This window comes from Euphorbia lathyris, chromosome 6 (genome assembly GCF_963576675.1).
Source record: "Euphorbia lathyris chromosome 6, ddEupLath1.1, whole genome shotgun sequence".
NCBI classification, from domain to species: Eukaryota; Viridiplantae; Streptophyta; class Magnoliopsida; order Malpighiales; family Euphorbiaceae; genus Euphorbia; species Euphorbia lathyris.
In genome coordinates, this window is record NC_088915.1 from 64,871,528 (window position 1) to 64,891,306 (window position 19,779).

General features: G+C 38.9%; 1 pseudogene; it reads left to right on the plus strand.

Annotated features, from left to right (window-relative positions):
* Nucleotides 1-294: 294 nt before the first annotated feature.
* Nucleotides 295-19,779, plus strand: part of LOC136233723 (uncharacterized) — a 149,433-nt pseudogene continuing 129,948 nt past the window's right edge.

Genomic DNA, 19,779 nt, shown 5'->3' on the forward strand with positions numbered 1-19,779 from the left:
CCACTTGCGGAAGCATTGGAACAAATGCCTACATATGCGAAGTTTCTTAAAGAAATCCTCGCCAAAAAGAGGAAGTTGGATTATAATGAGACGGTAGCACTCACGGAGGAATGCTCCGCGATTATAACGAACAAACTCCCACCTAAACTCAAGGATTTAGGTAGTTTTTCTATCCCTTGCACGATTGGTAATGTTGAGTTTAGGAGAGCTTTATGTGATTTGGGTGCTAGCATCAATCTAATGCCTTTATCTGTGTTTAGGAAGCTCGGCTTGGGAGAACCAAAGCCTACCAATATGACGCTCCAGCTGGCCGATAGATCCATTACCCGACCAAAAGGGGTTGTGGAGGATGTCTTAGTGAAAGTGGATAGGTTCATTTTCCCCACCGATTTTGTCGTGCTTGATATGGAGGAAGACGATACTGTACCAATCCTCCTAGGACGACCATTTCTTGCAACAGGTAGGACTCTCATTGACGTCCACGAAGGTAAACTTATCCTACGGTTGCAAGACGAAGAGGTAGAGGTTAACGTGTACAACTCCATGAAATTCCCGTCTAACACCATGGAGGATTGCAATTTTTTAAGTTCCATAGACTCTATTGATCTTTTTGTTGAGGATTTTTATGATAGGTCTTCTGCGGGAACCTCTTCGGAATTCGACAGTATTGAGCATTTGGATGAGGAGCCATTGAACAAGCCATTTGAGTACTCCTCCGAAATAAAACAATGTCTGTTGGCAAGGAGCCGGTTTGAGGGTTTGGACTGGGATAGCAAAGCAAAGCCGAAGACCTCTCTTGAGGAACCTCCAACTTTGGAACTTAAACCCTTGCCTCCTAATTTAAAATACTTATTTTTACAACCTCCCAATTTCTTACCGGTTGTTATTTCTTCGCTTTTGACAGCGGAAATGGAGGAAGCATTAATTGCGGTGTTACAAAAACACAAGGGCGCATTTGGGTGGACTATTCACGCTATTAAGGGGATCAGCCCCACCATTTGCACACACCGCATCTTTGTGGAGGAAAAAGTCAAGCCCTCCGTGCAGCCGCAACGGCGACTTAACCCCAATATAAAAAAGGTAGTGAAGACCGAGGTAATCAAACTCCTCGACGCAGGTATAATCTTCCCTATCTCCGATAGTCCATGGGTTAGTCTGGTCCAATGCGTTCCCAAAAAGGGGGGCACTACGGTGACGGAAAATGATCAAGGGGAATTAATCCCCACACGGAAAGTAACCGGGTGGCGAGTATGCATTGATTATAGGAAACTTAACGAAGCCACCCGAAAAGATCATTTTCCCTTGCCATTCATCGACCAAATGTTGGAAAGAATGGCGGGTCATAAATTCTTTTGCACCCTCGATGGCTTATCCGGTTATATGCAAATTCTAGTCGATCCTTCGGATCAAGAAAAGATGACATTCACTTGTCCATATGGGACATTTGCATATAGGCGGATGCCGTTTGGGCTTTGTAACGCCCCCGCCACCTTTCAAAGGTGCATGACGGCTATATTCTCTGAAATGATTGAGGATTTCATGGAAGTCTTCATGGACGATTTTTCTGTTTTTGGGTCATCCTTTGAGATTTGTTTAGGTAATCTTGATAAAGTCCTCCAACGTTGCGAAGACACTAACCTTGCGCTTAGTTGGGAAAAATGTCAATTTATGGTTCAAGATTGCATTGTTTTGGGACACAAGGTGTCCGGGGAGGGAATCGAGGTCGATCCGGCCAAAATTGAGGTAATTGAAAAACTACCTCCACCAATCAACGTTAAGGGAATTCGGAGTTTCTTGGTTCATGCGGGGTTCTATAGACGATTCATCAAGGATTTCTCTAAGATAGCGACCCCCTTGACCCAACTCCTTGCAAAGGATGCGGAATTTAGTTTTTCCCCCGAATGTTTACTTGCATTTAATACGCTAAAGGAAAAACTAGTTAATGCACCTATCATGGTGAAACCCGATTGGAACCTCCCCTTTGAACTAATGTGTGATGCGAGTGATTTGGCTGTAGGTGCTTGTTTGGGCCAACGGGTGGATAAACTCTTTCGCCCTATCTATTATGCGAGCAAAATGCTCAATGAGGCCCAACAAAACTACTCCATCACGGAAAAGGAGATGTTTGCCGTTGTTTTTGCTTTCGATAAATTTAGATCATATCTTGTGTTATCCAAAATTATCGTATACACTTACCACGCAGCTCTCAAGTGTTGGAAATAGGGCTAAGGTATAGCAGCGGAAATATAAAAAATTTAGCCTACTTCCTTTTAACCATAGGATCCGTTAATCGTTATTTCATATAAATAGGGATAAGAAGAAATACCTTTCGATGATCAATCTACCGTTGCAAACGAAGTGCCCACAACTTCAAAAGAGATGTAAACTGTTTACCAATCTGTCCCTATCCGAAACCAACCTTCCAGACCTCCGAACGACAATCCCTTCGGTGGCAACGTGGAAGAATATGTATAGAAGCTACTGTCCAAATATCGCGACGATCCGACGGTTCAATCTCCGGGAATCCTCGAAATAGTGAACTGACCTGATGTAGGCGAAGAAAAACGAATTTCTCCCTTTTGATTGTTTTTCCTTCTTTCGTGAACACAGTGAGATTAAGTTAGAATCAACCCTTATGAGATGCAACCAAAATATATTGCCTCTAATAAACCAACACAAGATCAAAGAGAAAGATGGATGAATACGATTAATCAATCGATGGAAAGCCGTATGAATTCTTGTCCACGAACTTGGGGATGGGAATTCACTTTCTCTCTCTAAATGCAATTTTTGAAAAACTCGAGTAAGGGAGGAAGAAGCATGTATCGAAATTCCAAAGGGAAGGGGGTATATATATTAGCTTGTCTCTAAACCTTAGTTAGATAGGAATAGGTTACTTAATAGGAATCCAATTCGGAATAAAACATATATCTTATTCAAACAAATGATATAAAGAACAATTCATTTACAATAAGTTTGTATCCTGCAACAATTGTCTATAGGACACTAAACCCCAACATACTCCCACTTGGACTAAAGCCAATTGTTTCTAAAACTTATCCCAGTAGAAGTTAAATGACGATCATGTACTTTCTGGGCTAATGGCTTTGTCAACGGATCTGCAACGTTGTCCTCGGTAGGTACTCTTTCTATTCTCACATCTCCTCTAGCCACAATCTCTCTGATGATGTGGTATCGCTTTAGGTAGTGCTTGGATGCATTATGAGACCGTGGTTCCTTTGCTTGCGCAATGGCTCCATTGTTATCACAGTACAGAGTAATGGGATTGACAATGTTAGGCACCACTCCTAGTTCTGTAATGAACTTTCTAATCCAAACTGCTTCCTTTGCTGCTTCCGCAGCAGCGATGTACTCTGACTCGGTCGTAGAGAAACCTACGCTTCCCTGCTTGGAACTTTTCCAACTGACCGCGCCCCCATTCAAGATAAACAGGTATCCTGATTGGGATTTATAATCATTCTCATCTGTGAGATGACTAGCGTCTGAAAATCCTTCAATGTTCAGATCTCCTTCTCCGTACATTAGGAACATATCTTTAGTCCTTCTCAAGTACTTAAGAATGTTCTTGACGGAAATCCAATGCTCGTCTCCCGAATTCCCTTGGTAGCGACTCGTTACAGATAACGCGAACGCTACGTCAGGTCTAGTGCATAGCATAGCATACATAATCGAACCGATCGTGCTGGCGTACGGGACAACAGCCATGCGTCGTTTGTCATCATCCGTTTTAGGACATTGATGATTGTTTAACTTTACTCCATGTACCATGGGTAAGTTACCTCGTTTCGATTCAAGCATGCTAAACCGATTTAGCACCTTTTCAATGTATGTAGCCTGTGAAAGACCAAGCAGTCTACGCGATCTATCTCTATAGATCTTTATACCAAGTATATAGGCTGCTTCACCAAGGTCTTTCATTGAGAAGTTACCGGATAACCATACTTTCACCGATTGTAATAGAGCAATGTCATTTCCCATTAATAGTATATCGTCCACATATAGTATGAGAAATGCTATAGAGCTCCCACTTGCTTTCTTGTAAATGCAAGCTTCTTCACAATTTTGTTCGAAACCAAATTGTTTTATGGTTTCGTCAAAATGCTTATTCCAGCTTCTAGATGCTTGCTTGAGTCCATAAATGGATCTCTGAAGTTTGCAAACTTTATTTGCATCCTTTGATATGAAATCTTCAGGTTGCATCATGTATACATCCTCAAGCAGGTTTCCGTTTAGGAAAGCTGTTTTCACATCCATTTGCCAAATCTCATAATCAAAATGAGCGGCAATTGCAAGCATGATTCTGATTGATTTGGACATAGCAACGGGAGAGAAGGTTTCGTCATAATCAACGCCTTGTTTTTGACGATATCCTTTCGCTACCAACCTAGCCTTGTAGGTGCTAACCTTTCCATCCATGTCAGTCTTCTTTTTGAAGATCCACCTGCACCTAATGGGTTTTATCCCCTCGGGTGGATCAACCAAAGTCCACACTTGGTTAGTATACATGGAATCCATTTCAGAATCCATGGCCTCAAGCCATGCTTTAGAATCTGGACTAGTAAGAGCCTCTTCGTAGTTTTCGGGTTCGTCGTCTAACACGGGAACCTTGTCATCATCTCCCACTAGAAAACCATATTTAACTGGGAGTTCACGAACTCTTCGTGTTCTACGAATAGGTGCCACTGGAGTCTCATCTAATGGGACTTCTTCGGGTACCTCAACCGCTTCTGTTTTTTTCATCCGGTGTCTCTTCCCCTTGAACTTCGTCGAGTTCAATCACGCTTCCCTTTTGCGTTTCTTCGAGAAACTCTTTCTCTAAGAAGGTTGCGTATCTGGATACTATTACTTTCTGATCATCTGGATGATAGAAGTAATACCCTATGGTCTCTTTGGGATATCCAATGAAGAAACATTTATCAGATTTAGAATCCAATTTGTCGGACGCAATGCGTTTGACATATGCTGAACAACCCCATACCCTCATAAATGAGAATACGGGTTTCCTACCAACGAACAATTCATATGGTGTGGAACTGGCGGATTTAGTTGGTACTCGATTCAGGGTGAAGAGGGCAGTTTCTAAGGCATAGCCCCAGAACGTCTTTGGAAGTAAGGCCATGCTCATCATGGACCGTACCATATCTAATAGGGTACGGTTTCTCCTCTTGGATACACCATTGTGTTGTGGTGTATAGGGAGGTGTCCATTGCGAGCATATCCCACATTCAGTTAGATAATTCAGAAAATCATCTGAAAGATATTCGCCACCTCGATCGGAGCGAAGCGTCTTTATTTTCTTTCCTAATTGATTTTCCACTTCATTCTTGAAGCATTTGAACTTGTCAAAAGCTTCTGATTTGTGCTTCATCAAGTAGATGTAACCATATCGAGTATGGTCATCTATGAAGCTAATGAAGTATCTGAATCCTCCTCTTGCTTAGACTGACATAGGACCACATACATCTGAATGAATGAGTCCTAGAGTGTCTGATACACGCTCACCTTTATTGCTAAAGGGTGTCTTTGTCATTTTACCTTTTAAACATGATTCGCATGTTTCCAATGATTCCGAATCAATTGAATCTATAAGCCCATCTGAATGAAGCTTTAGCATACGTCTCTTGTTTATATGGCCTAAACGACAATGCCACAAGTAGGTTGAATTATCTAGTTTATGTCTTTTGGTATCAATTGCAAAAACAGGAGTTTTATCATCTAACACATAAATCTCATTTTGTGATATTCCTGAAAAATAAAAGATCGAATCTTTATAAAAATTGCAACTATTGTTCTTTATCGAAATATAGAACATACCAGATGTTTGGAGTACCGGCTTTTCCCTTCTGGAGGGTAGCTCGGTACAAAGAACAATTTCTCTTCCAATGCCCCATGTCACCATAATAGTGGCACTCTCATTTGGGCTTCTTAACTTCCTTTCCCTTGGACACATCTTTCTTACCTTTCTTGGGATGTTTAGGATTGGGAAAATTCCCTTTCCTTTTCTATGATCCCTCTATGACAATAGCCGGTATTGCCTTGTCTTTCTGAATATTGGGCTCAACTGACTTGAGCATATTTGCAAGCTCTTCAAGAGAGGTTTGCAAGTCATTCATCTGATAGTTCATGATGAACTATGAATAACTATTTGGGAGGGATTGAAGAATTAAGTCTACACTTAGTTCGTTATCCATCGCGAATCCAATACTAAAAAGTTTGGTAATATAGCCAATCATTTTGACTCAATGTGTCATGACTGATTTGCCCTCTTGCATCCGGCAAAGATATAGCAATTTGGATATCTCGTAGCGTTCGCACCTGGTCTGTTTCCCAAACAGTTCCTTTAGGTGCATGATGACGGAATATGCATCCATCTCCTCATGTTGCCTTTGTAATTCCGATGTCATTGATGCAAGTATGATGCAACCGGCATGATCATCATCAGCCTTGTGCTTCTGGTAAGCATCAATTTCCTCGATGGGAGCATCATCTTCCGGGATAGGGGGTATTGGTGTATCAAGTACATACCCAATTTTCTCGAACTTCAAAACAATTTTGAGGTTACGAAACCAGTCGGTGAAGTTTGAACCATTCAACTTGTTATCGGTAAGAATGTTTTGCAGATTGGTTTTAGTCATGATTTTAAAGAGTGAGTGTTTAAACAAAACCTGAGAGTGAGAAAGAGTAAACGTATGTTATTCATTTGTTTTAAAGTGTAACAATCTAAAATTATAGGTCTTTTAATTTATTTCAGATTGCTCCCACTATTTTGCCAAATTAATAACCCTCCATATTAATTCGAAGAATTTCACAAATCCTTTAGTGAGCTAGGATCCTAACTCCTGAGATTTCGCCTTAACTTTAGCCAACAAACTAGTCTCATTCGTTAGGTAGATTCATTCAATCAATCACATCTCGAATGTGATTCTTAGGTTATTGGGTTACTAACCACATTAGTAACTAATATGTCATTCATATTAATCCCAACCATTTTGCCCATTAGTGTATGACAACATGAGTTTGCCCATCCAATTATCATACTCTAATTTAAGTACTACCCCATATTCATGAAAGAACTATTTTCGATAATCCAGGTGTTACCATAAGACCCCGAGCTTGACTTTGGCCAACAACCCAAAGGCCCCCAGTACTGCCGGCTGAATTATAATATTAGGGAGGGGCAACCGATTTTAATAACTTACTTATTTACTTAACTTTTTAATGAGGGATTTTTATTTAAGTCTCATAATCTAACTTAGTCTTGATTTGCTTTAGCATACATCAGACACACATTCACACATACATTGGCGTTATGGACATATCATCTAAATTATTCCGTCGAGCCAGAGACGGAATAAAAGGGCAAACCTAAGGAAATACTAACTATTACATATTTCTCTTTAGGTCCTCAGTCTTCTCCATGGCGCCTTGAAAATTACATATTAATTTTCTATACTACTAAAAGAAAGCTTCAATTGAATTGAAGGGAATCAGATGAGAAGAGAAATTACAATAGATAGTAGAAAGGCAGGACGCGCAGAGCCTATTTCAAAAATACCAAAAGAATAAAAGAGGGTCCAAATATGTCCATAACTCCAAACATGCAAAGACTCAATTAAATAAATTTAATTGGTTGATTACATAACTGATTTATGTAATATTTATGTTAATCACATTAACTTATCAAATTAATTTCATCCAATTTTACTTCTAATCGTTTTGTATCTTTATATTAATTCTTAGATTAATATAACCATATAAAACGTTGATTATGCATGTCCCAATTATTTTTGATTTCAATTCATTTAACGCTTTGATTTACAACTTGGTAAAACAAACTTTTAAACGAATTTTCATTGGATAATCAAAACAGAAAACTATTAATTTCCGAAACATGTATATATATATATTTTATATTCAAAACTAATTTTAAAGTACATATATATATCAGAGTTTCAAAATGGTTGAAAAGCGATTTTCAGAAATAGGAAAAACTACAATAGATTTCCGTTTTATCTTTAGAATCAATAAAACTAATTTTATTAATCTAACCATAAAACTAATAGATTTTGTTATAATGATTATCAACCGAAATAATTAGGAACATAAGCATAATCAGTTTTAATTAACAATTAATCAAAACTTTATTTATCTTTAGAATTAATCAATCAATACTATTTGTCAATTAATCTTAACCATAAATATTTATTCAATCCTATTGAAAACTTCTATATTTTCATATATGAAATAACGGATTTAACGATGGCTCTGATACCACTGTTGGAAATAGGGCTAAGGTATAGCAGCGGAAATATAAAAATTTTAGCCTACTTCCTTTTAACCATAGGATCCGTTAATCGTTATTTCATATAAATAGGGATAATAAGAAATACCTTTCGATGATCAATCTACCGTTGCAAACGAAGTGCCCACAACTTCAAAAGAGATGTAAACTGTTTACCAAGATGCCCCTATCCGAAACCAACCTTCCAGACCTCCGAACGACAATCCCTTCGGTGGAAACGTGGAAGAATATGTCTAGAAGCTACTGTCCAAAAATCACGACGATCCGACGGTTCAATCTCCGGGAATCCTCGAAATAGTGAACTGACCTGATGTAGGCGAAGAAAAACGAATTTCTCCCTTTTGATTGTTTTTCCTTCTTTCGTAAACACAGTGAGATTAAGTTAGAATCAACCCTTATGAGATGCAACCAAAATATATTGCCTCTAATAAACCAACACAAGATCAAAGAGAAAAATGGATGAATAAGATTAATCAATCGATGGAAAGCCGTATGAATTCTTGTCCACGAACTTGGGGATGGGAATTCACTTTCTCTCTCTAAATGCAATTTTTGAAAAACTCGAGTAGGGGAGGAAGAAGCATGTATCGAAATTCCAAAGGGAAGGGGGTATATATATTAGCTTGTCTCTAAACCCTAGTTAGATAGGAATAGGTTACTTAATAGGAATCCAATTCGGAATAGGATTTCTAATTATTATCTTACTATATATCCAATATAATTAGGATAATAATAAATAACCTAGTTAGATAATAATAGGAGTATATTAATCTAATTAAAACTCCTAACTTGATTATCTCTTAATTAATTTAATTTCACAATCCTAATCAAATTAGGAAGAGTGGAATAAATTAATTCCTTCCCTAATATACATAAATTTCGACCCCCTCCTATATGTGGGCCTTATCGGGCTCAATTGGGCTTCCATCTATTAATCATATCCATCTCTCTTTTGTTTTCAAGTCTTATGTGTGATCCATTAGGTCCTTACTACTTCTGGCCGTATGCAACTATTAAGTTAATTTCTTCAAGAATTATATTTAATCCTTGCATAACAGAATGATGAACAGAGCATGTTATCGGTATGTCCGTAATCATTCCCCCAGAGTCCGTTAAGAAGACAGGTTGATTCTGCCGTTAACCCTTCCGTATTAGTTACAGTATAATTCGATCCTTTATCAACTACATCCTTGAACTGAATCTTATGACTATGGATGATGTCAAGTCACATATAGCGAGACGTTCGTTTTACTTGTACAGGCCGAGTCAACTCAAATAGATAGGTTAAGTGAAATCTGTATTTCTACTCTTAAGCTATCACCTTGCAAGGATTTAGAGTCGAGTCTTCCACAAGCGATCCTTGGACGTATCTCCCATTCGTCGGGAGTGATAAATGCTCAATCCAATGTATAACTACCCTGACATTACCTCCTGTGACACCCAACCTTTGCAGTTCACACCCCAGAGTCATCTCTGTTAAGGATCGTGGGACCACGCGATCAAAGTCTCACATTCAGTAATTCAGGATGACCAATTAACATTCCTTTGAGTCTGAGGATTATTTATACCTATTAATACCAATGAGATGAACAGGTGACAAGGACGAATCTACCCATCATGTTATCTCAAATCGGATCCCCAATCCTGATGAACGACGTTTCATCGGATCTATGTAACTGTCCAGATATCTATATATATGAAGCTTGTGAGATCAGCTTTCTGTCGGACAGAAGACATTGTTACATACAAGTCTCAACAGTGATATATCAATCCTAAACATATCACTTGACTTGGGGTGGTTTTAAGTTTATTAGTTTATTATAAAGTTTTGTCTCACTTCATGCTTGTATGAACACTTTATAATCACTTTAAACAAACTTACGGATTTCCTTTTATTAGACTTTATTTAGTGCTTTAAAAGGGATTGCCTTTATATAGTTATAAAACATATATCTTATTAAAACAAATGATATAAAGAACAATTCATTTACAATAAGTTTGTATCCTGCAACAATTGTCTATAGGACACTAAACCCCAACATCAAGTACTTGATGACTAAGCAGGACGCCAAGGCAAGCAAGCAAGACGAATCTCCGGAAATTATTGAGATTAAGGAGACCTTTCCCGACGAAGCACTCTACGCGGTAACATCTTTACCTTGGTATGCCGATATGGCAAACTATAAAGCCGGTAATATTCTTCCCCCGCACCTTACATACGAGCAGCGTAAAAAATTCTTTCACGATGCTAAGCACTATTTTTGGGAAGAACCCTATCTGTTCAAATCATGTGCTGATAACATTATTCGTAGGTGTATACCGGAAGAAGAGGTTAATCATGTGCTACATATGTGTCATACCCAAGAGCCGGGGGGCCACTTTGGCCCTAGTCGGACTATGGCAAAAGTCTTACAATGTGGGTTTTATTGGCCTACTTTATCCAAAGATTCCCAAGACTTCGTCAAATCATGTGACGCTTGTCAAAGGAGCGGGACCATTTCCCGAAAACATGAAATGCTCCAACAAGGAATCCTAGTTTGCGAACTTTTTGACGTGTGGGGGATAGACTTCATGGGACCTTTCCCTAAGTCGCATAACAACGCTTACATTCTTGTAGCGGTTGACTATGTCTCCAAATGGGTAGAGGTCGTTGCCTTACCTTCAAACGACTCTAAGGCGGTAGGGAAATTTATAAAGAAAAACATTTTTACTCAGTTCGGGACCCCTCGAACTATCATTAGCGACGGGGGTTCCCACTTTTGCAACCGACAATTTGATCAACTCTTACTTAAGTATGGGGTTGCACACCAAGTCTCTACACCCTACCACCCGCAAACTAGTGGGCAAGTTGAGGTTTCTAACCGAGAGCTAAAACGCATTTTAGAAAAAACGGTTAACTCCTCTAGGAAAGACTGGAGCTTGAAGCTCGATGATGCTCTTTAGGCTTACCGCACGGCGTTTAAAATGCCCATCGGGATGTCCCCTTATCGTCTAGTTTTTGGAAAGACGTGCCATTTGCCCGTGGAATTAGAACATAAAGCATAATAGGCGCTAAAATTTTTAAATTTTGGCAAGCAGGCTACAGGAGAACACCGCCTCCTCCAGCTCAACACTCTTGATGAACTTCGCTTAGGGTCGTACGAAAATGCCAAACTTTACAAGGAACGCATAAAACGGTGGCACGACAAGCACATTCAAGTTCGGGAGTTCAACAAGGGGGATCAAGTTCTCCTCTACAACTCTCGCCTCCGGCTCTTCCCCGAAAAATTAAAAAGTCGGTGGTCGGGACCATACACCGTCATCAATGTGCACTCCTCCGGAGCAATTGAAATCCAAGGTCAAGACAATGCAACCCTCCGGGTCAATGGCCACCGTCTAAAGATATACCACGGCGACATTTTTCCACAACAAAGCGAAACCACACTCCTCGCACCACCGTAAGCTTGCACATCACCAAGGAAAGTCGAGCTACTCCGACTATAAATGTAGCGCTGGTTTGACGCTCTCAAACCCCCTGTATATATCTATTCAATTTTTCCTTGTCTTCTTCATTTCGCTTCACAGCCACGGAAATCCAAATCCCAATTATAATCCAACATATTGTGCAGGGCGTCTCTCTATGCACGCCCCGCGTCTTTGTGCCTCTGATCCCAAATAATGCAAGGGGCACCTTTCACGCAGAGCGTACCCCCTATTACGCCCCGCGTATGGGTACCTTTCCGTGGTTCCCAAAGTTCAGAAACTCAAACACGCGAGGCGCCCTGTTCCTACGCCTCGCGTCTTTGAGTCTCTGACTCAAAATGAGATAAAAACGCCACCCTACGCGGGGCGCCCCCCTGGACACGCCTCGCGTAGGGCCCCTGACCACTAAGGGTCTTCTTTTCCTTCCTTACCTTTATTTTTGTTTTTGTTTTGACTTCTTTTTACGACGCCATTGGAACAGGCGTCATTTTAAATAATGCGGAGGGACGTGCAACCCCGCACTTAACGTTTGTTTTGCACTACCAAAAACAAAAATAATAAAAAAAATTTATAACCAACAAAATAATTAAACTACTTTATTGACTCTTTAAAATCTTTCTCGACACGATATCCCTCCTTCGAAAATTAATTAAAGTTCCGTTATTTGTCATCAAAAATAAAAGACGTCGACACAAGGGGATGATCTAATTAAGGAATTTTAGTCTTGATTTTGAAATTAGGGAATTTGTGCAAAGCTTAGGTTAGTACTAAACTAAGGCATTGAGTCTTAACCCGAATGTTATCTCCATAATGAACTTTGAAAAGGCAATAAAAACGAGATAGTTGAGAATTTAGCGAAGACTTGATAGTACACAATTTAAACCCGAATCTTTGTGAGGTATTTTTGAGCCTAAAGGAGTTCGTACGAGAACTCTAATTCTTTCACAATTTTTCGAGAGCTTTGACTTCACTCGACTCATAGAATTTGCATCCAATACCGGGTTAAGTACACTTATTTTTGGTAAAAAGGCAATAGATGATAAACCGAACCCACTTAGGCTAATTTTTTTTAATTTATTTTTCTCGTTTTCATTGAACATTAGGAAACCCCTTCGAGCCTATTAACCAACCTTTTTAATACCCTTTTAACATTTAACCCTTTTTCCTCTCGTTCGAATACCGACAAAAATCAATTTGCACCCAAATCACTCGGAAAAAGTCACGGCCTTAAAAAACGAGCACCATAAGCCTTCAAAATATTGTTTTTGTGCCTCTATCAAAACAAAAGGTATGATAAAAATAAAAAGGCATTCTCAAGCTCCACCCGAGCAATTTTGAAGTATATTTTGTAAAATTCGCCAAGGCCGAAATAAACAAAAACACGGTGCAATCACAACACGGTATTTTTGAACTAGAGTTTCTTTAAACTAACCACTAAAGAAGCCACCCACATTACAACCCCCTTCCGGGTTCATTTTTAATGTTGCCTAACCATATTTTAGGAGGAAAAACCCGGATGAAAATACAAATTCGACATGATCTCGAGTAAGTAAAAAGAAGAGTGCTAAAACACCGACCCACCTAAAATTGAGCGTAAGAGCGAAATCCCTTGGTGAGGTACTATCGGGCTCTCAAAAGATAATCAACCCCCGTTAATATTGCCTATTAATCTTGATCATGGAGGTTTCAAATAAGTTTTGTACTCAATTATTTGCATAGGTACTTACCGAAACCTTTGCATAAAACCATAACTTTGAAATCACGCACTTGGCAAAACCAACCCTCGGTTTGTTTCTTAATTTTCTCAATCCCTTGTCTTTCGATTTCTTTTACTTGAGGACAAGTAAAACTTTAAAGTCCGAGGAGGTTTGATAGGGGTATTTTACCCCTATCTTTTAGCGTGATTTACGGGTTGATTTTGGATAAAATAAATAAGTTTAATTACAAAAATAAAGCGTTTTGATAAAATAAAGAAATGAAAATAAATTTCGTACTTTCAGTTAATTTTTCGTGTTTTTTATTAGTTTAGGAAATAAAAACGTCAAGCTAACTCGGCCCGCAAGATTTGTATTTCAGGTACGAGCAAGGAGCAAAAATCCACTCAAATACGCGGGGCGTATCAGCCTTTACGCGGGATGTGAAACATGGTGTCAGCAATTATTGCCTTATCCGCATGCGCCATGTGGAATTGACTCAGCATACGCGGGGCGTATGCCACCCTACGTGGGGCGTATGACACATGTCGGAAATAATTGGCCTAATCCTGAAAGTCAGACTGCACTGTCTCCTTGAGTCAACTCTTTGTACGCGAGGCGTATCACCATACACGCGGGGCGTGCCAGGCAATTCCTCAATGATAAAAAATTCAGAGACTCAAACACGCGGGGCGTACTTTAGCTACGCAGGGCGTGCTTGAGACAACAAGACATGGAATTGGTCCACATGCAGGAGATTTCTGACGGAATGGGCACTTACGCGGGGCGTAGACCACCTTACGCGGGGCGTATCATGGGATTTCTGCACCAAATAATGTGGCTCCATACTTATGCTTGGAGAAGTTACAACATTGCCCTTGCTTGATGTTTATAAATAGGAAGCTCTTGAACTTCAAAAAAAAACCAATTTTTACACACTAGAGAGCAAAAACTATACTCTTTTTTATTGTTGTAATTTAGATTTAGATTTTGTAGTTAAACTCTCCCCCTCGAGAGCTTGTTCGGTTGTTCCGACGTTCCATTGAAGTTCTGTTCCATCACTCGTCATCAAGCTCGAGAGTTCCACCTCCACGACCTAGAAGACGGCCTTGAGTCCGGTTAGCTAGTTCCAAGGGCGGATTCTCCCTTTTTACCCGCTAATTAGCTTGTACTCTTCCTATGTACTAGGCTTGGTTGTATTTCATCTATTCACTTTCCATATTTATAATTTATGATTCATAATCTCTATTTCCCTTTACGTGTTAATGTTTATTACTTGTTTTGATATTTGTAATTGATTATTGTGTAGGAGAACGCGATTTCCGCCGCCATTCGGGCTGTCCTTAGGGAGTTATATAGGTGTTGCCTTACCGGAAGTGACAAACCGCAAACCGTAGGAATTGACAAGCCACAGAACTTACAGGCCCTAGTTTCTAATTCCCCCGCATTAGACACGCCTTGACTAGGAATCACGTAGTCTAAGAGATTTACGGGTCGGTCCTACTACACTTAGTCATCTTTACAAGAGTAAACTATTATCCGCATACATTTAGAGTCGTTATTTATCGTGGTTATAACTTATCGTTATTCATCCTACTTCATAGGGTTTTAGCTACATAAATCTGTGTCGCCAATAGTTAGGGATGGTGTGTAGTTGTGTCTTACTTTACCCCAAAATAATCACCGCTTAAATAATATACGAAACCGAGTCGTCTAATACTTGTAATTATAAATCCCGTGGATTCGATACCCGGTCTTAACCGGATTATTACTTGATACGACGGGGTACACTTGCCCCTAAGTAGCCGTAGTGTCTAGTGGAGTTAGAACATTTAAAAGATCACATCCATATTTATAGCACATTCACCGCAATACACATTTTCGTCATTGGAAAAGCTCTACACTAGGCGCCACGCCTATCATTAATCATAGGTCTTTAAAGCTGAAAATGTTATGAACTCACCTGATTCCTTTTTATTTTAACATAAGTTATGCTGATGAGATAGATTTACAATATACCTTGCACTTGGCTTGTTATCTGATTGAAACCATTCAGAATGGTGATGAGTTTTCGATGCTATCAGCATAAGTTATGAACTTGTGGCTAGAGCATCGCAAACATCATCACCGTGCTCACTTTTCAGCGAGTATAATCCAAGTGGCAAGTATATTGTAAATGGTTATTTATGTGCATTGCTATGAATGTTCATTTTGGCATGTAGATATGAATGTCCATTGTGATATGGGAATACTCTTATACCTACGAGCTATACTGTATGTGTATATGTATGCAGCATGTTGGCTTGTTTTATGTTCTGTTTAGGAGGTAGAACTGATTCAGTTTGTGTATGAATGTTCATTGGGCATGTAGCTGATTAGTTACATGTATGATGTTGTTGTGATTGGCCATACTCTTATGCTATGAATGTTCATTGAGTGAAATAATGTTCATGCCTACAACATATGGTTTGTGAAGCATAGTCATATGGTCAACCTAAAGCTCCATTACTATGTATCATGTCACTTAGCTTGTTATGTTTATGGAAAAGTATTTAACATGGTGATAAAGTTGTACGATCCTAACAACACGAGTTTATGACTAAGCCTGTGGTGACAGTATCGTACACTTCATCACCATGCTCACTTCATCATGAACTGTACAATCCAAGTGGCATGTACATAGTGGTGGATTTATGATGCTATAGCACAAGTTTTATATCAATTTAGGAATAAACATGCACGAATAAGTTGTTTACTTGTTATATCATATTATGTGTCACTTGAATATACATATGTCTACTTGAATAAGTTGTCTACTTTGTATTAGAAAAAAAAGGATAGCGTGCAATGGGGGCATTATGATGTGACATGCGAATAGCGTATAAGGGGGGCGTGATAGCCACAAATGAGATTTGGATGCTAAAGAAACACTGGAGCTGGATGGTGTGGAGTATTGGAGAGGCATGGAGCCAACATTGAAGATCAGATTGATTACCAAGTAGATTTGTAATCAGTTATCATTCTGTTCTTCAAGAATGGCTCTATGCCCATCTAGTAGTCCACACCATCCAGCTCAGTGTTTCTTTGGCATCCAAATCCCCTTTCTATTCGCATATCACGCCCCCCTTGCATGCTTATGATGTGCAGATGGTAACCAAGGATATCTGGATGCTAAACAAACACTAAAGCTGGATGGTGTAGAGTACTAGCGAGGTATGGAGCCAACATTGAAGATCAGATTGATTACCAAGTACATTTGTAATCAGTAATCATTATGTTCTTCAAGATTGGCTCTATGCCCATCCAGTAGCCACACCATCCAACTCAGTGTTTGTTTAGCATCCAAATCTCCTTGCTATTCGCACATCATGCCCCCTTGTACACTATTTGCACGTCACATCATCATGCCCCCCTTGCTTGCTATTTGCACATCATCATTCCCCTGCATGCTCTTCAGCCCATCTCCTGGCAGTTGCTACATAACCTGCCCTATTGTTGATGTATCATTCATCAATTCGCTCTCAGCTAGGAAATGGCCCCTCAATGAAGGGCTCTATCAGCATTCTATAAATATGCCACAACAGCTATAAAATGCATAGATAAATTAGACCCCAAACATGAATAGATAAATTAGACCCCAAACATAGGCAAATGCATAGATTTATAGCATCATCTTACCATGGCAATAGGATAAGAAGGGCGATCAAGTAGCTGGGGCATAGATACATGCCCCAAGGGACCGATATTAGGATGATAAATTTTGGTCCTGAATATGAGCTGCGAATAATAGTAATGTTATGAGTGTATTTGCATATATAAATGATTCCTCAACCTAGATTGTGCCATCCATTAATTCACCTTCTACCCTGTTAATTGCTCACTCTATTTTGTTATGTTATCGCTTTTAATTCATTTAGTTAATTATCAAAACCCCAAACCTTTATTCAACCCTCTAAACAATTAGATCACTCTAGGTAGATTTACTAATTATAACAAATAGTCTTTGTGGTTCGATCTCGTGCTTAGCACAATATTACTTGTTGCGATAGGATACATTTTTCCTATTAACTGCTATATATTTTACGAGCATCAGCTCTGCACCTGCTTATGAATGAATCCATTAGACGCAATGAATTCAGTGCAAATGGGGTTTGCATTGCCTCCGCAATTTTCAGTGAGCAGAAACAGAGCTTTGACCACCTCCATACCCAGACTCAGCATCTTCTCTCCAGGTCTTCCTATGGTTCCCTTGCCATGGAAGTTGATAAAAGGGGGAGAACGAGAAGGAAACTGACGTTGCTCTGAAGAAGCATAGTTCCAAGTAAGGCTAGGATAAGTTTCATGATGAAAAAGTGATGAACCAGTGTGTGTTGGTTGTTTTAGATAATCAACTTTTTACTTTCTCTGTTATTTTTGTTATGTTAGGACTTCTCTGTTTGTTGTTTCTTTATGCAAAATGCTGATAAGCCTAAGTATGTTATGATCTCCGTTTCTGAAAATACAAATCTTATTTGCTCATAACCTCCAAATTTCTATTGAATGCATTAAGAACATTTATATCCTAACATCTTCTAAATATTGCCATAAGTATTACATCAGTAACAATTCAGAAAAGCTACTCTTCTGGGGGAGCTAAACAAAAGTAAGTGCAACAATTTTGGGGGAGCAAGACGCGAACGTTCCTTCTCTAAAAATTTTGTCAACTTCAAAAGGGGGAGGTTGTTGAAACACAATTTTCCACAGAGTTTTTTAATATGACAAAAATAAGTTAATCAGAACCCCAAATAAATAAACTAAGGCTAAAAATTGTTTTATTTGCTAATCTTGTGTGTTTAGTGTATTGAACTAAGTTGTAGCAAAGTACAACAGAAGAGGCATAGGATAAATAAAGCTTCATCATTTGTCCGAAAGACCACACTCACATCCGGAGTCTACGAGAGAGAGGAGATAAACAGCTGGCATGCTTATTCCCAAGGTTTGATCTAAAAAGATAAGCGATATAGTGGGCACGTCAGGTCCACATACCTATGCCATGATCACAGACAGAAAAGGTGGTTGAATTACACGGCCCAAGACTGAAGTTGTGGACATGTAGCAGACCTTTGCACCAACCATACAAAAAGGTGTCGAAAGTGGACAAGACAACTTCTGTTCTTTCAGAACGATAACTTCAATTTCAAACGGATATCTTGATTCCTTTGGGTATAAATAGAAGCTCACAAGCTCCAATTCAAATTGATGAAACCAAAAGCTGTCAAGCAAAATCAATCTTCAAACACTCAAGCATTGTTCTTATTTTATTCATCCAAGGATATTGTTTAGATCTTCATTGTATTTCTTATAAAAGAAAAATCATTGTTCATAATATTTTTTACCGAAAGCCATGTTGTTTGCTTCGGTCACAGGCAAGCAATAGAAGTATAGATAGTTGAGAGATTGTAGAGGAAGGCACTTTACAGAGGCTCTGTCTATTTGTAAAAGGTTTTGTGCTCTACCCCCGAAAGAGTGCTCTAGTGGATTAAAGTCCAAAAGAATGTATTCTGTGGACTGGACGTAGGCTGAAAGCCAAACCAAGAGAAGTCTACTGAGTAACTATTTTCTAATCTCTAATCTACTGTTTCTGATCATTTACATGCTATAACTAATCTTGCCTAAAATTGTATTACTAGTTCTGTCTCATCATTCATTTATCCAAGTAGTGCATTGTGTTCTGTCATCTAATAAGTTCAACATAAAAGCTTAGAAGGCAATAATCGTGATCAGATTTGTAAGGTTGAACATCTCCTATGTCTATCTTAAATTCAGCCTCTGACCCCAATTATTGTGCGTTCTAAGAATTTTCTGCTAACTAAGTGAGAATTTATTAAAGAGGTAAGGGACCAACACTTTGTGGTTCATTCCGTTAGCAAAAACAATCCAAACTGGCTAACGGTATTAAAAAAGGTCAAAAGTCAAATGGTAAAGAGCTATTTTGATTTTTATATTTATTTATTTTATAAATTAACTCCCTTATTATCTAATTATCACAAACAATAAAATAAAAACAAAATATCAAATTCATCATCTTCTCGTTCTTTAACATCTCTCTTTAATTTATTTTCATTCTCTCTAAAGGCACTCGCTTTCTCTATTTTCTCTCTCTACAAATTACCCGTAAAAATAGATGTTACACTTGTAAAACATTAACAATCTTCCTTAATCCAATTCAACGTTCTCTATCATTCATGGACTAACATCTTTTGTATCGTTTCCTATTAAACTCTTTGCTTCTGCTCTCTCATCATCGTCGTCATCATCATC